This window comes from Amphiura filiformis, chromosome 1, assembly GCF_039555335.1.
Source record: "Amphiura filiformis chromosome 1, Afil_fr2py, whole genome shotgun sequence".
Taxonomy (NCBI): domain Eukaryota; kingdom Metazoa; phylum Echinodermata; class Ophiuroidea; order Amphilepidida; family Amphiuridae; genus Amphiura; species Amphiura filiformis.
Window position 1 is genome coordinate 66,417,517 of NC_092628.1, and position 11,033 is coordinate 66,428,549.

The window sequence follows — 11,033 nt, forward strand, 5'->3', positions numbered from 1 at the left end:
ACGACAGTGACTATTATTATAGTTAATAAACCACCACAGCGTGCGCAAAACCTCCAAAATCTCCAACCGTCCGATATTGGAGTTTTTGCGTATCAAAACTAACATTATAATAAATGTTTAAACATGCTTAACTTCATTACTTTTAGTATACGCAAAACCTCCAAAATCGGAGTTTTTGCGCCCGTCGCAAAACCTCCGATATTGGAGTTTTTGCGTATCAAAACTAATATTATAATAAATGTTTAAACATGCTTAACTTCATTACTTTTAGTATACGCAAAACCTCCAAAATCGGAGTTTTGCGCCCGTCATAAAACCTCCGATATTGGAGTTTTGCGTATCAAAACTAACATTATAATAAATGTTTAAACATGCTTAACTTCATTACTTTTAGTATACGCAAAACCTCCAAAATCGGAGTTTTTGCGCCCGTCGCAAAACCTCCGATATTGGAGTTTTTGCGTATCAAAACTAATATTATAATAAATGTTTAAACATGCTTAACTTCATTACTTTTAGTATACGCAAAACCTCCAAAATCGGAGTTTTTGCGCCCGTCGCTAAAACCTCCGATATTGGAGTTTTTGCGTATCAAAACTAACATTATAATAAATGTTTAAACATGCTTAACTTCATTACTTTTAGTATACGCAAAACCTCCAAAATCGGAGTTTTTGCGCCCGTCGCCACAACCTCCGATATTGGAGTTTTTGCGTATCAAAACTAATATTATAATAAATGTTTAAACATGCTTAACTTCATTACTTTTAGTATACGCAAAACCTCCAAAATCGGAGTTTTTGCGCCCGTCGCAAAACCTCCGATATTGGAGTTTTTGCGTATCAAAACTTATATTATAATAAATGTTTAAACATGCTTAACTTCATTACTTTTAGTATACGCAAAACCTCCAAAATCGGAGTTTTTGCGCCCGTCGCAAAACCTCCGATATTGGAGTTTTTGCGTATCAAACTAATATTATAATAAATGTTTAAACATGCTTAACTTCATTACTTTTAGTATACGCAAAACCTCCAAAATCGGAGTTTTTGCGCCCGTCATAAAACCTCCGATATTGGAGTTTTGCGTATCAAAACTAATATTATAATAAATGTTTAAACATGCTTAACTTCATTACTTTTAGTATACGCAAAACCTCCAAAATCGGAGTTTTTGCGCCCGTCACAAACCCTCCGATATTGGAGTTTTTGCGTATCAAAACTAATATTATAATAAATGTTTAAACATGCTTAACTTCATTACTTTTAGTATACGCAAAACCTCCAAAATCGGAGTTTTTGCGCCCGTCGCAAAACCTCCGATATTGGAGTTTTTGCGTATCAAACTAATATTATAATAAATGTTTAAACATGCTTAACTTCATTACTTTTAGTATACGCAAAACCTCCAAAATCGGAGTTTTTGCGCCCGTCGCAAAACCTCCGATATTGGAGTTTTTGCGTATCAAAACTAATATTATAATAAATGTTTAAACATGCTTAACTTTCGGTATATGTGATGCAACCTCATTGAAACCTCAATAATATATTCAAGTCATTGCAATTGGGACATCATTTGTCAATATACGTGTGATCTGCCGACAATAAACACCGCTAATGAGTTTCCTATTCACCTTGGCTTATCTTATAGGAGAGTAAGACGCTCTTTATGGGATTAGCTTATAAGACGCTCTTTATGGCAACAATTATTCCTACTTTACCCAAGGTTATTTAGGATAAGCCAAAGTTTATCGACGTTCTTTTGAATTAGTCATTCATGCAGCACTTTTAAGTTTCATGAAAGTTTTGGCAAATATAAAAAGAAAGGGAAATATTGTTAAGATTTAACCAAAAAATAATGATAAAATAAAGGATAATAAAACATATTTCAAGTTGAATTAAATGGTGGATTTGCGTATCCACACGAATAGCATAATTATATATTTAAACTTCCGAAATGTAATATACTTTTAAACATGCTTAATCTTAATTACTTTTAGTATACGCAAAACCTCCAAAATCGGAGTTTTTGCGCACGTCGCAAAACCTCCGATATTGGAGTTTTTGCGTATCAAAACTAATATTATAATAAATGTTTAAACATGCTTAACTTCATTACTTTTACTAGTATATATACGCAAAACCTCCAAAATCGGAGTTTTTGCGCCCGTCGTAATACCTCCGATATTGGAGTTTTGCGTATCAAAACTAATGTTATAAAATTGTTTAAACATGCTTAATCTTAATTACTTTTAGTATACGCAAAAAATCCAAAATCGGAGTTAAATGTTTAAACATGCTTAACTTCATTACTTTTACTAGTATACGCAAAACCTCCAAAATGTTTTTGCGCCCGTCGCAAAACCTCCGATATTGGAGTTTTTGCGCATCAAACCCTAATATTATAATAAATGTTTAAACATGCTTAACTTCATTACTTTTAGTATACGCAAAACCTCCAAAATCGGAGTTTTTGCGCCCGTCATAAAACCTCCGATATTGGAGTTTTGCGCATCAAAACTAATATTATAATAAATGTTTAAACATGCTTAACTTCATTACTTTTAGTATGTACGCAAAAACTCCAAAATCGGAAAACCTCCATTTTTTTTAAATTGAATATATCGGACCCCTTGAAACGTCGATAATGTATTCAAGTCATTACAATTGAGAAATCCTTTGTCGGTATATGTGATGCAACCTCATTGAAACCTCAATAATATATTCAAGTCATTACAATTGGGACATCATTTGTCAATATACGTGTGATCTGCCGACAATAAACACCGCTAATAAGTTTCCTATTCACCTTGGCTTATCTATAGGAGAGTAAGACGCTCTTTATGGGATTAGCTTATAAGACGCTCTTTATGGCAACAATTATTCCTACTTTACCCAAGGTTATTTAGGATAAGCCAAAGTTTATCGACGTTCTTTTGAATTAGTTATTCATGCAGCACTTTGGAGTTTCATGAAAGTTTTGGCAAATATAAAAAGAAAGGGGAAATATTGTTAAGATTTCACCAAAAAAATAATGATAAAATAAAGGATAATAAAACAAATTTCAAGTTGAATTAAATGGTGGATTTGCGTATCCACACGAATAGCATAATTATATATTTAAACTTCCGAAATGTAATACTTTTTTCAAATCCAACGGTCAATTGAATTTTGGCCTTTCACAGGAAAATCCATATATTCAATACGAAAGGTCAAATTGATCGTCGGTTTTTCATCCCAGCTACATACACTTTAAGTACATATCAATAGATGTAGAAAGTTTACTTTGAGAACTGTTAAATATCAATCTCTATAAAAATACCAATCTTTAATTATTTGCCATATAATGTGAATTAAATCTCAAAATTATTTGATATCAAAATGAAATTCAGTATGTCTGATGATGTGTTTTCATGTCCCACAAAAAATACTGTCCAAACGTTCATACCCTATACCCTTTATAGATTGTCATTTAGCATGTTTAGGCGACGAAAAAAGAAAACCGTGTTCTATACGGGCCCAACCGACCCAGATTTTGAACAAATTGGGGGAACAATTCCGGTATAAATGATCGAATGCCGACCCAACTTTAGTAAATTTCAAGGACATTTTTTTCCCATTCTGATATGAAATAATTTTCATTTGGTTTTAAATTCGCGATATAATGCAAATTTTTATGACAAATCAGTGAAATTTGATATTTTCAAATTGTTTATATTCAACAGTCATCGAAGTAAACTTCTAAATCTAATGATGTGTAGGCCTACTTAAAGTTTATGTAGCTGGGATGAAAATCCAACGATCAATTGAATTTTGGCCTTTCACAGGAAAATCCATATCTTCAATACGAAAGGTCAAAATTGATCGTCGGTTTTTCATCCCAGCTACATACACTTTAAGTACATATCAATAGATGTAGAAAGTTTACTTTGAGAACTGTTAAATATCAATCTCTATCAAAAATACCAATCTTTAATTATTTGCCATAAAATGTGAATTATATCTCAACATTATTTGATATCAAAATGAAATTCAGTATGTCTGATGTGTTCTCATGTCCCAAAAAAAATACTGTCCAAACATTCATACCCTATACCCTTTATAGGTTGTCATTTAGGTGACGAAAAAGGAAAATCGTGTTCTACGGGCCCAACCGATCCAGATTTTGAACAAATTGGGGGGGGGTCCAGTACAAATGATCGAATGCCGACCCAAATTTAGTAAATTTCAAGGACATTTTTTTTCCATTCTGATATGAAATAATTTTCATTTGGTTTTAAATTCGCGATATAATGCAAATTTTTATGACAAATCAGTGAAATTTGATATTTTCAAATTGTTTATATTCAACAGTCATCGAAGTAAACTTCTAAATCTAATGATATGTAGGCCTACTTAAAGTTTATGTAGTTGGGATGAAAATCCAACGATCAATTGAATTTTGGCCTTTCACAGGAAAATCCATATCTTCAATACGAAAGGTCAAAATTGACCGTCGGCTTTTCCTCCCTGCTACATACACTTTAAGAATATATCATTAGATTTATATAATTTACTTCGAGGACTGTCATATATCAAAAATTTGAAAAATATCAAATTTTTATAATTTGTCATAAAATTTATATTATATTGTGATTTTCAAAAAATGAAAATTATTTGATATCAGAAAGACATTCTGCGTATTCAGAATGCAATTCGATAGGTCTGAGGTGATCTCATGTCCCACAAAAAATACTGTCGAAACGCCATAAACGCTCATTCTAGATCCCTTAAACAATTTTTATAACATTAGTTTTGATACGCAAAAACTCCAATATCGGAGGTTTTGCGACGGGCGCAAAAACTCCGATTTTGGAGTTTTTGCGTATACTAAAAGTAATTAAGATTAAGCATGTTTAAACAATTTTTATAACATTAGTTTTGATACGCAAAAACTCCAATATCGGAGGTTTTGCGACGGGCGCATAAACTCCGATTTTGGAGTTTTTGCGTATACTAAAAGTAATTAAGATTAAGCATGTTTAAACAATTTTTATAACATTAGTTTTGATACGCAAAAACTCCAATATCGGAGGTTTTGCGACGGGCGCTAAAAACTCCGATTTTGGAGTTTTTGCGTATACTAAAAGTAATGAAGTTAAGCATGTTTAAAAGTATTACATTTCGGAAGTTTAAATATTATTATGCTATTCGTGTGGATACGCAAATCCACCATTTAATTCAACTTGAAATATGTTTTATTATCCTTTATTTTATCATTATTTTTTTGGTGAAATCTTAACAATATTTCCCCTTTCTTTTTAAATTTGCCAAAACTTTCATGAAACTTAAAAGTGTTGCATGAATAACTAATTCAAAAGAACATCGATAAACTTTGGCTTATCCTAAATAACTTTGGGTAAAGTAGGAATAATTGTTGCCATAAAGAGCGTCTTAAAAGCTAATCCCATAAAGAGCGTCTTACTCTCCTATAAGATAAGCCAAGGTGAATAGGAAACTTATTAGCGGTGTTTGTTGTCGGCGGATCACACGTACCGACAAATGATCTCCCAATTGCAATGACTTGAATACATTATCGACGTTTCAAGGGGTCCGATATATTCAATACCAGGTCTGTCACCCCCACAAAAAAAAAATCTCATCCGATTTTGGAGTATTTGCGTATATACTAAAAAAATTGAGGTTTTCCGATTTTGGAGTTAAGGGCTGGGGTATGAACGTGTGGACAGTATTTATTTTGGGACATTAGAGCACATCAGACATATCGAATTGCATTCTGAATACGAAGAATGTCATTCTGATATCAAATAATTTTGATTTTTGAATTTCGCAATTTAATACACATTTTATGGCAAATCATTAAAATTGATATTTTGATATTTAACAGTACTTGAAGTAAACTTTATAAATCTGATGATTTATATTAAGTGTATGTAGGTGGGATGAAAAGCCGACGATCAATTGAAAATTTTGACCTTTCGTATTGAAGATATGGAATTTTTTCCCAAAACACCAAAAAAAATTAGGTCTTTTGGGAAAAAAATCCATATCTTCAATATGAAAGGTCAAAATTTTCAATTGACCGTCGGCTTTTCCTCCTGCTACATACACTTTAAGAATATATCATTAGATTTATATAATTTACTTCGAGGACTGTCATATATCAAAAATTTGAAAAATATCAAATTTTTATAATTTGTCATAAAATTTATATTATATTGTGATTTTCAAAAAATGAAAATTATTTGATATCAGAAAGACATTCTGCGTATTCAGAATGCAATTCGATAGGTCTGAGGTGCTCTCATGTCCCACAAAAAATACTGTCGAAACGCCATAAACGCTAATTCTAGATCCCTTAAACAATTTTTATAACATTAGTTTTGATACGCAAAACTCCAATATCGGAGGTTTTGCGACGGGCGCAAAAACTCCGATTTTGGAGTTTTTGCGTATACTAAAAGTAATTAAGATTAAGCATGTTTAAACAATTTTTATAACATTAGTTTTGATACGCAAAAACTCCAATATCGGAGGTTTTGCGACGGGCGCAAAAACTCCGATTTTGGAGTTTTTGCGTATACTAAAAGTAATTAAGATTAAGCATGCTAAACAATTTTTATAACATTAGTTTTGATACGCAAAACTCCAATATCGGAGGTTTTGCGACGGGCGCAAAAACTCCGATTTTGGAGTTTTTGCGTATACTAAAAGTAATTAAGATTAAGCATGTTTAAAAGTATTACATTTCGGAAGTTTAAATATTATTATGCTATTCGTGTGGATACGCAAATCCACCATTTAATTCAACTTAAAATATGTTTTATTATCCTTTATTTTATCATTATTTTTTGGTGAAATCTTAACAATATTTCCCTTTCTTTTATATTTGCCAAAAACTTTCATGAAACTTAAAAGTGCTGCATGAATGACTAGTTCAAAAGAACGTCGATAAACTTTGGCTTATCCTAAATAACCTTGGGTAAAGTAGGAATAATTGTTGCCATAAAGAGCGTCTTATAAGCTAATCCCATAAAGAGCGTCTTACTCTCCTATAAGATAAGCCAAGGTGAATAGGAAACTCATTAGCGGTGTTTATTGTCGGCAGATCACACGTATATTGACAAATGATGTCCCAATTGCAATGACTTGAATATATTATTGAGGTTTCAATGAGGTTGCATCATATATACCGACAAAAGATTTCTCAATTGTAATGACTTGAATACATTATCGACGTTTCAAGGGGTCCGATATATTCAATTTAAAAAAATGCAGGTTTTCCGATTTTGGAGTTTTTGCGTATACTACTACAAAAAGTAATGAAATTAAGCATGTTTAAACAATTTTTATAACATTAGTTTTGATACGCAAAAACTCCAATATCGGAGGTTTTGCGACGGGCGCAAAAACTCCGATTTTGGAGTTTTTGCGTATAGTAAAAGTAATTAAGATTAAGCATGTTTAAACAATTTTATAACATTAGTTTTGATGCGCAAAAACTCCAATATCGGAGGTTTTGCGACCGGCGCAAAAACTCCGATTTTGGAGTTTTTGCGTATACTAAAAGTAATGAAGTTAAGCATGTTCAAACAATTTTTATAACATTAGTTTTGATACGCAAAAACTCCAATATCGGAGGTTTTGCGACGGGCGCAAAAACTCCGATTTTGGAGTTTTTGCGTATACTAAAAGTAATGAAGTTAAGCATGTTTAAAGATTTATTATAATATTAGTTTTGATACGCAAAAACTCCAATATCGGAGGTTTTGCGACGGGCGCAAAAACTCCGATTTTGGAGGTTTTGCGTACACTAAAAGTAATGAAGTTAAGCATGTTTAAACATTTATTATAATATTAGTTTTGATACGCAAAAACTCCAATATCGGAGGTTTTGCGACGGCGCAAAAACTCCGATTTTGGAGGTTTTGCGTATACTAAAAGTAATGAAGTTAAGCATGTTTAAACATTTATTATAATATTAGTTTTGATACGCAAAAACTCCAATATCGGAGGTTTTGGGACGGGCGCAAAAACTCCGATTTTGGAGGTTTTGCGTATACTAAAAGTAATGAAGTTAAGCATGTTTAAACATTTATTATAATATTAGTTTTGATACGCAAAAACTCCAATATCGGAGGTTTTGCGACGGGCGCAAAAACTCCGATTTTGGAGGTTTTGCGTATACTAAAAGTAAAGAAGTTAAGCATGTTTAAACATTTATTATAATGTTAGTTTTGATACGCAAAAACTCCAATATCGGAGGTTTTGCGACGGGCGCAAAAACTCCGATTTTGGAGGTTTTGCGTATACTAAAAGTAATGAAGTTAAGCATGTTTAAACATTTATTATAATGTTAGTTTTGATACGCAAAAACTCCAATATCGGAGGTTTTGCGACGGGCGCAAAAACTCCGATTTTGGAGGTTTTGCGCACGCTGTGGTGGTTTATTAACTATAATAATAGTCACTGTCGTCCATGCGCAAAACCTCCAAAAACGGAGTTTCTGCGCACGTTATACGCAGAACCTCCGGTTTTGGAGGTTTTGCGCTCGGGCGCAGAACCTCCGGAAATGGAGTAACTTCATACCTCGATATAGGCCTACATTTGGACAAAAACAAGTATGTACGCCATTTAACAGGCCTGGGATTTCTTGTATCGATCAGTTTCTCCATAGACAATACGTGTGCGAGTGCACGCACACAGTAAATGAAAAATCGTTCTAGTGGAAACTGTATTGACAGTGGTCATCCCTACTACAAGCAGGTTGCACTCATCACCTGTGTATCATATATTGAATACAATGACGGTCTTTTCAAAGATACTAATCTTACATGTGCGATTGATCAGCATGATATGGTTCAATGCAGAGGTACCGCGTGAACGTACCAGTGCAGCGCGATATATTCAAAAATTGTTTTCACCTATTGCTATGGTAGTTAATCCGATTATTACATCACTTTGTCAGCGTATAGAGTACTGCAACACATTTTTGTCTTGTTTGTTGACACAAATACGGTATACCTGCCTTAGCAATACCATTTACTCCAACTAGAACCATTAACTAGAACCATTTGCATGTGTGTACAGTAACAATATTCATCATAATGCTGCATTTCATGATCCGGGAATATATATTCCCGAGTTTCTGAATTAATTAATCACATATTTTGTAATATATTTAGTAAATTGTTACTGTCTGTACACTTCACTTCTTTTACCTCCACATTTCAACCTCAAAGGCAACTATCAAAAGGACATGCACAAGTTGTTGAAGTTGGATCTTTTAAAAGTTTAAATCAATTGAAAGTACTGTAAGTATAATAGAACACTGTTTTCATTCTCGAAAATCTTTATTTCAAATCTACTATAATCATGATAATTATAATGAAGCGTATAGTCTCTTAAAGTATGAAAGTGATGATTTTGTTGGTTGAATTTCTTTCAAAAACTTTTTCTTTTTCCATCAAGCTCGCTCTCAAAGAATGACATTTCATCGATTGAAAAACGAACATTTGACGGACTTCGTAACTTAACATCATTGTAAGTGTTTGCATTGTGTCGTTGTTATGAGCGGAGAACATTAACATGAAGATATTTTGTTCCCCCAGCCTTCCTTTTACATGTAATAAATATTATTCATATGCTTAAATTTGTATTCTACAAGTTGGGTGTTTTCATTGTTTTGTTTGCCAGGGACCTTTCATATAACAATTTCTCCTTCATTGGAAGACAGGCATTTGAACAACTACAACTGCTAAAGATATTGTAAGTTTATGCTTGTATATTTCAATCTGTTAATCTAACGTCACAAAGACAGACACAATTACACGCCCCGTAATTTCGGTCAGTCATTGTACAACATTGCTACAGTCAGTACATTGACAATTTAACACTTCACATAAACACACACCCATACACCCCCCCCCGCATACAAACAGCCGCACATGCACCCCCACAAACACCCCACAAGTGCGACTTACCTGGATGTATAATGTTATGTGCCTTTATATAAGTAATATAAACTGGGCTCAAAAAGAAACTTATTATCACAAGGTCACATCTTAAAATCCTGTCTAAAAAATGAACCAAAATTACACAAAGGATTTTTAAATCCTACAACATTGCTACAGTCAGTACATTGACAATTTAACAATTCACATAAACACACACCCATGCACACCCCCATACAAACAGCCGCACATGCACCCCCACAAACACTCATAAGTGCGATTTACCTAGATGTCAAAAATACTTCAATACTCTACTCTAAACACATGTCAGTAACCAAGCAGTTGTCCAACTGACACAACAGCAAAATGCACTGACACGGAACAGCTTCCTGGACCACATTCACAGGCGAATAACTGGCACCCAGCAAAAGAATGCGTACAAGATCTTACATATGTGATCATTTCCAAAGAGTTAGTGGAATAGTGTGGAACGGGGCTGCTTCTACTTTTCACACTTTTTTCAAGAAATAGGTCTTGTTCCATACATTCCACTTACAGATTTCTTGTGTTGGGTGCCAATTATTGGGCTGTGAATGTGGTCCACGAAGCTGTTCCATGTCAGTGCATTTTGCCATTGTGTCAGTTGGACAACTGTTTGGTTACTGACCAGTATTTACAGTAAAGTATTGAAGTAATGCTGTGTGCAATTTTGGTTCATTTTTATGGACAGGATTTAAAGATACAAGTTTACATGTATTGCTGTGCAATGACATTGCAAAATATCTATGAAAAATCAATATGAATTATATTAAACTTGAAGAACCCTATTTACTTTTAACATAATAAAGATCGCTCTTTAATGCAATGTAAACTGGGTTTTTTTTGTGTGTGTTAAGGTTTCTTTTAGAAATTCCTCTTCAAAGGATCCAATCAGGAGCCTTCTCTGGATTAATTAATCTACAAACACTGTGAGTATTGGTAACAAATCTATCAAAACGATTATCCAGTCATCAGCTCTTTGAAGTATTGTAATTTGCGCTTTATTTGTGCGCATTTGTTATATGTTTCGTCATCAAGTATA